Source organism: Camelus bactrianus, chromosome 3, assembly GCF_048773025.1.
Source record: "Camelus bactrianus isolate YW-2024 breed Bactrian camel chromosome 3, ASM4877302v1, whole genome shotgun sequence".
NCBI classification, from domain to species: Eukaryota; Metazoa; Chordata; class Mammalia; order Artiodactyla; family Camelidae; genus Camelus; species Camelus bactrianus.
In genome coordinates this window covers 134,886,031-134,893,054 of record NC_133541.1, presented here as the reverse complement: position 1 = coordinate 134,893,054, position 7,024 = coordinate 134,886,031, and positions in this window count along the sequence as shown.

The window sequence follows — 7,024 nt, the reverse complement described above, 5'->3', positions numbered from 1 at the left end:
AATACATAATTATAGACTGAAATACTTGATCAATGATTGGGACAACAGACCTATTAATCAAATTGAAAATTGAGAAGGGCCTAAGCTCTTTGGCTGAAACTTGGGAATCCCAGAGACTTTTCTATATAATTAGATACAATGCACAAAAAAAAAAAAAAAAAAGCTTCTGACACTCCTTCTAGAAATAGGAATTACTGATTAAACCTAATATATATAAAAATTAAGGGTACAAGATTTAATAAAATTGAGATAAAATTTGTAAAATTGGTATATTAAATGGACTTTATATAAACCTTTTGCTTAATTATGTTGTGGGATAGATCTGTTTCAATGGAAAAACGCTTCCCCTTCTTGGTATTATAAGGCTGGGCACATATCTGTCCCTTAGAAAATATTAATTGAACAAAGTAAAGGAAACCAATAGAGTATCGTGAGCCTTCCAATATAACGTAAAATTAAAAACTAATATTCAGTGGCTAATAGACAATAAAATAAGAGGTTTATCCTGGGTTTAACTTATAACTCAAGGAAAAGAGACCTCACTAAATACCTTATGCAAGCTTTGGAAGACATGCTAAAGTAAATCTTAAAGTTTTAAAACATAGAATTCTTTGTTTACAGCTCTTCTCACTGATACAAAAAAGCCAAATTAGGAGATACAATTGGGCCTAGATGACAGAGCAGTTCTCTGGGGAACTGGAAGCTTCTGTCTTTGTCTTGCAGATCAGAAATATAAATACAGCAAACAGTGACCTAGGACTGAGCCTAATTAGCTCAATGAGATAATACTTAAGGCCAAGAAATTTTTGGCATTTTAGAACTCAGAATTCTGACGCGTCCTTCAGCAATTGTCAAGAAATCTTAAATGTCGGTTTCATAAATAGTAAGCCTTAGTGATCTGAGCAAGCAAATTCAGCTTACTCCAACTATTATTATACCTATCTTATAAGTAAGTTTTAAAGTGAACCTATGAGATCTCTAGCTTTTGTCTGTTTATAAGCCTGCGTACACATTATAGATGTGAGATATTTCTACAGCTGAAAAAAAAAATCAGTCAAAGATCTCTGCTTAATTGACATAAAAAAAAATAAGAGCTTACAAATTAAGTATTTTTAAAATAAAAACTGACCAAGTTGACTTTCAGCGTCACGTGAACTGGAAAATATTCAATATTAAGATAATATTTGATATTGTTTAGTTTAAGTATGTTCTAATTAATATAGACATCTTTAAAGTCATCAATATTAAGTACAATACCTTTACTGTACCTAGTTTTAATGAAAGTCAAATAAGATCCTGTTATATCTGTTGCAGAATTGTCAAGAAAAAAAAATAGTAATGTGGTATAGTAAAATTTTAAGTAAATTAAATGCAAATGAGATGAGAGCTTTGGGTAAATTTTTAAAATATATTTTTAAAATGTATGGTTAAGATAATCTCTAAATGTTTGGTATCTTTAAATTCTAGAGTTGTGCTAAATTAAGTTAAATGATAGGATTTTATTAAATAGCTATGACACTTTCAGATAAAATAAGATTGAAATATGAATTATTTAACATTTGACTTACCCTTACAAAGAAAGTAAAGGTGTTTAGAAATATTAATAAATGGTTGGTGCTACCCTGAAATAATCTCTATTATTAAGGGTATAATCTCAGTATCCTAGGAAAGTAAGATAAATGTGTAAAGGAAGATATATGAATGTAATTATATTTTGTTAATAAAAAATAGTGACTTTCTTCTGAAGCTGGTTACTTCTGAATGGAAGAGAAAATAAAGGACACACTTATGTGAGTATAGAAAGCTGTGGAACGCTTGTGGAAGAGGAACACTGAGGAAAGAGTTTTGTACGTTGTCAGAATTGTCTAAGTTTAGAATCAACTTGGGCAAAGTAAATGAATCTTAGAAGTAATCTGGTACAAGACTAGATTTGGTTTTCTCTCTGTTAAGATGACAAAATTTTCTAAAAATGTTAATCCACTTTCAGTAACAAATTGTAAAGCTTCTTATACCACATAACTGACCTGTTCTGCTTTTACTTTAACGTATTTTCTTGTTAATGAAAAAGAACTACTTTACAGTGATCTATATGTTTATCTGACCAAGTGTTCTGAAAACCTTTAACAAGCTCCCCAAATATCAATTTCTAATTAAAGTTCTTTTAATCTCCATTTAGTTTGGGATGCTACAGATGGCCCCTGAAACATCCCAAACAGAGATTTTAAAGTAGTAAGTTTCATTTGGCATGCTAAATAACATGGTATTGTCAAATGAATAATAGATCTTCCTAGGTTATACTGTATGAGAAAATATTATTAATATAGATATTCTATAAATTATATGGATTCCCTAAAATTCTGGTATATCTGAAATGTTACCAGTCATAATTCTAGTTATAGTGACCAGCTTTCTTTATCGATTATAGTGTGACGTTGTTTAACCATGCTTTTAAATCACTTGTCATTTATATACAGTTAATTCTTTCCTTCTGATGATTTTGCAAATTGCTTTCTCTTCAAGGAGATTTATTGATTTCAAATAAATTTCGAACTATAGCACTGAACTAAACTGGGTAAGAAATTTTAAAGGTCTAATGAAAACTCTGAGTAAAAGAATTAGTTACATGGGACTGAGTAAACTGGTGAATATGGTTATAATTTTTGATTTTGTCTGACATACTACTGGCTTTTAAACTGTTTCCCAGACATAAAGAAACTCTTCTCCTTAAGCTAGTTATGATTCACAGAAATTTGATAAGTTATACCTATGTAAGCAGACTTGGAACAGTTATCTTTTCTCTCTATCTGATCCCTCAAGAGACTAAAAACTCTAAGGTCCCCAGTGGGTCTATCAGTCAAATGAGGAAGATCATCTCCTAACAGATATAGCAATCTCAAAGTATTTTAAGGATTTTAAAGAGAAAAGAATTTACCTAAATCTGTAAGGCAGAAATCCATGACAAGCCCTTGACGAGGCATTCCGGGCCTAAGAAAACCTTATTAACATTCTACCCTGAGACTCCTAATTAAAAGTTCCAACACAGCCAATTTAAAAAAAGCCTATATAATCAAATAATCAGACTTAGCTTGTAAATAAATTAATCTTGATTTGACTATATTTGAGAAAACTGAGGGTAACTTTAGAGAGAAAAAAGATTATATTTTAGTGGATATTAATTTCTAGTTTTGTTGATTGAGGTCTATATTTACTTAGACATTTCCCAGATCATTCCTTGCTGTTATGTCACATTGCTGTAAAGGTTAATTGAATTATGAAAAGAATACTCTAGGTTTGTTTCTGAGGCTCAGTAATCTATCCTTGGTAAAGTTCCAATGCCCCATGACCAGCAGCCAGGGTATTATAAATACTGGAACAGGCATGACTTAAAGAACTGTCTCCAACCTGAATGGAAGGACCCTTTATCAGGTACTCTTAACAAGACCATACACACCAAAGCTGAAGGAAACGGACTTTCAGATTCATTTCCTATCAGAAACAGCCCCTGCAGTGCACTGGCCTATAGAGCACTGCTCACCTTAAAACAATGCCCAAATGGAGAAAAATCTACCAGGTCAGGATGAGAAGAAGACAACATCTGAAGAAGACTGCAGACCCAAGACACCGAACCAGGCCTGTATGCCAATTACTTTGATAATTTCTCCTACCTTTGATTATGAACTACTCCAACTGTTAAGTTTATGGTAAATTACCTATGTCTAGTACTTCTGTGTTACCTTGGTGGGTTTCCCTACTCCAAGGCTCTAACTAGATAGCCCTCAGAAACGTTATTCTAAAAATAATTTATAGTTCTGTTTAGGCCACTATTGATCTTACAAGGTGGGAGACCTCACCAGGCTAATTAATACCTGCTCTGACCCTGACCATAAATATGAAATTTCTCATAAGATCACTCAAACTCAATCAGGAACACAAGGAAAATTTTAACCCAAAAATATAACTTCTCGACTATTAAATTCTTACTCATGACTTTATAAACGTTACTATCTGAATTACTTATATCCTGTCTATATAATAAAATTGTTGTCTGTTACATTTCCCAATGTGTAACTAGGCCTACAAGATTGATGATGGCTAAACATCTTGAAGGAATAGATAAAATTTATAACCCTGTATAAAATAATTGTAATAGTGCGATTCTAGTTATGGTAATGAGCAACGAAGGGTAAACAATTCCTGGATCATAATAGACTAGTAAGACAGGCGATCCAGAGAACTTTTAGTATCAATAGGGCCTGATAAAAAACTAACACCTTGAATGGCAGCTCAGAAGATACTTCACCAGAAGTAGGAATGAGCCATCCTAGCACCGTGGGACAAAATTGGTCATGAAACCTCTCTCAAAATATTGGTCGAATTTAGGACCAAGGGGGAGCACTGTGAATGAAAGTAGTACAATGTGAAAGAAAATACTGCAACCACGTCAGTAAACAAAGAATCCTGAAGCCAAGCCATCAGCAGCCGCTGCCACACCCCAGCGAGTACATTCCTGAAACCCAGCCTCTCAGCCACTCATATTGGTGCCCTCTGAGCAGACTCAGAATAAGAAAGGACAGGATACTTGCCCTAGATAGCTAGGTGCTTGTTAAAGTATGAATTCAGTGAGTCCAAATGTTTGCTTCCCCCATACATAGAAAACCACTAAATTCTTGAACTTGAGATACCTGGCTTTCTTTAGATAACAAGCAATCTTTTATTGTTCCAACTACCTGGTCTTTGTTGTAAAGCTCCTGTATATCCTAGCTCTTCCCATACCTCTTGGGAGCAGTTCCTCAGAGTGATCTGAGAGACTGTCATCCCGGCTCGAGTCCTCCCGCCAAATGAAACACAACTCTTAATTTTAGGCTGAACGTTTATTTCAATCAAGTCCCAGAATAGACACAACTCATCACTTCTGTAATGGAATACACTGGATCAGGAACCAAAAGCGTGTTCTAGTCCTGAAAAACTACTGGTTCCTCTTTCTTCCTGTCATTATACAGTCCCACCAGAACTCATTACTTTGCTGTCTGCTCATCTGGTAACCAAACTCAGAGAAGAGTCAACTCAGCAGACTGCCCTACTGGGGAGAACAGCCGGCAAAAGCACTGTGGGCTGCCTGCCCTCCCGCACGCTCTGCTGACACCTAGTGTCCTCTGTGGAGACCAGGGCAACAGAGATGTTCCCAACAGCTGCAAAGTCCCACACGTTAAGAAAATCATTTTATTTTATATGATATGTTACGTATATACCCATCTCTGAAAACAGCTTTGCCAGAAGCCCAAATATTCAACATTAATCTGCAAAGGCATATCTGGTCCCTAAGTGAAAACAAGTCTTAAGACGATGCTAAGGACTCCAAAGTTCTCTCCACGATCATCAACCAAGCTCCCTGCAGGTCTGCAGCTGCAGGCGGCAACATGTCTGCTTTTAAAGCAAACCCATCCTGCCCTCGGGTGCTACAATGTCCCTCTACGCCCTCCCATCTCAGGGTAAGAGCAGCCGCTACAGAACCTCACAGGGCAGCACTGACAGGACTGGACACAGAGGATCAGAGCTAAACTAAGCCTTCTGATGACACGAGCTTGTCACTGTGTCACTTTACAGTTGAAGATATATATAGAGAGAACTGGGGTGATCTTGCTCAAAGTCACACAGCTAATAAGTGGCAAAGTCTATAACTCTGCTCCTCCCTCCGGCGTGACGCCCCAGCTGGGATGCCCACAGGGTTCTCTCATGCCTGCCTGACCAGTCCTTACCTGTCACTCATAAAACACCACAGGGTCTGAACCTAGCCTGCCTTTTCAGCATCTTTTACCTCCAGTCTCTCAGGAACAAGGCTGCTTGGGCCACTGTATGACTTCTGGCTTCCCAAACACTCCGTGCTCAGGCTGGTCTTGCCTGTGCATCCTTCCCCCTGCTCAGAGGCTCTTCCTCACCTGCAGGAGGACGTTTCCACTCTCTGCAGGGACACCCCCTCAGGGAAGCCCTCTTTTCGCCCTCAGCATTGCAGGTGTCCCAGGCCACATCCCGGGCTGCCGCATTAGGACTGCATGTGCCCAGGGGACTAATCAGACTAGCAGCCTCAGAGGCAGGGATTATGCCCGGGTCTCCCTGCAAACCTACTGCCCGCCTAACAGTCCCCAGCCAGCAGGTCACCTGGAAGTCACAGCAAGTGCCCCACCCAATCCAGAAGTCTCTTCATTTGCCAGCACCGCTGAAGAGTGGTTTCCAAACTTTGGTCAGTTTTGCACAAAAAGGACCTTCCACTGTGAACCGGGAGGGGTTTTGCTTATGCTACTCACCCTTACTGGAAACGTCAAGGGAAACCAAAAGTCCTTTTCTTGACACTTTTTTGATGACACCCTCCCACCCACAATACTCAAATGTTCAAGAGAATTGGGTCCACGTGATTTTGTTTTCCTTACGCTAAGTGGCTCAAAACACTGCAAGGTTCTTTCTCTTTTGAGGGTATTTGTACTAAGTTTATAGGCTTTAATCTGCTTTTGTCTCACTCTTCAGTATCCCTAGCAGTTGCCACTTCTTAATCCCTTCAGCAGCCTCCCTCCCAACATCAAGTCTAGGAAATCAGCTGTGATGAGGGGCCCAGGGGCAGTCACAGAAGATGTAACTAAGGCACAGAGAGGCGACATAATTTGCCCAAGGTGATCAGCTTCCACCCCTAACAGTGTGTGTCACGTCCCTCTGTTTAACTCTTATGCTAAGCAAGTTAACTTTTTGTAGATTATAGTTATAAACAGATGAGGTATCAAAATATACACAAGGACACACATCAAATCTAATGTTGTTTAGATGTTGATTAACTCCACTATTTTGTTTCTATTTATTTTATTTCTCTTAAAAAATTAAGAACCTCTGCAGTCAATAATGCAAAATGTTACTGGGTTTTAAATCCAGAATATAGAGGTGTTAAGTGTGTCATTGCTCATCCTTATTTGTATGTTCACAAGACAAAATGATTTGAAAGACTCTCTCCCCTCCCCCTACTCACTACTGGCTCTCACCA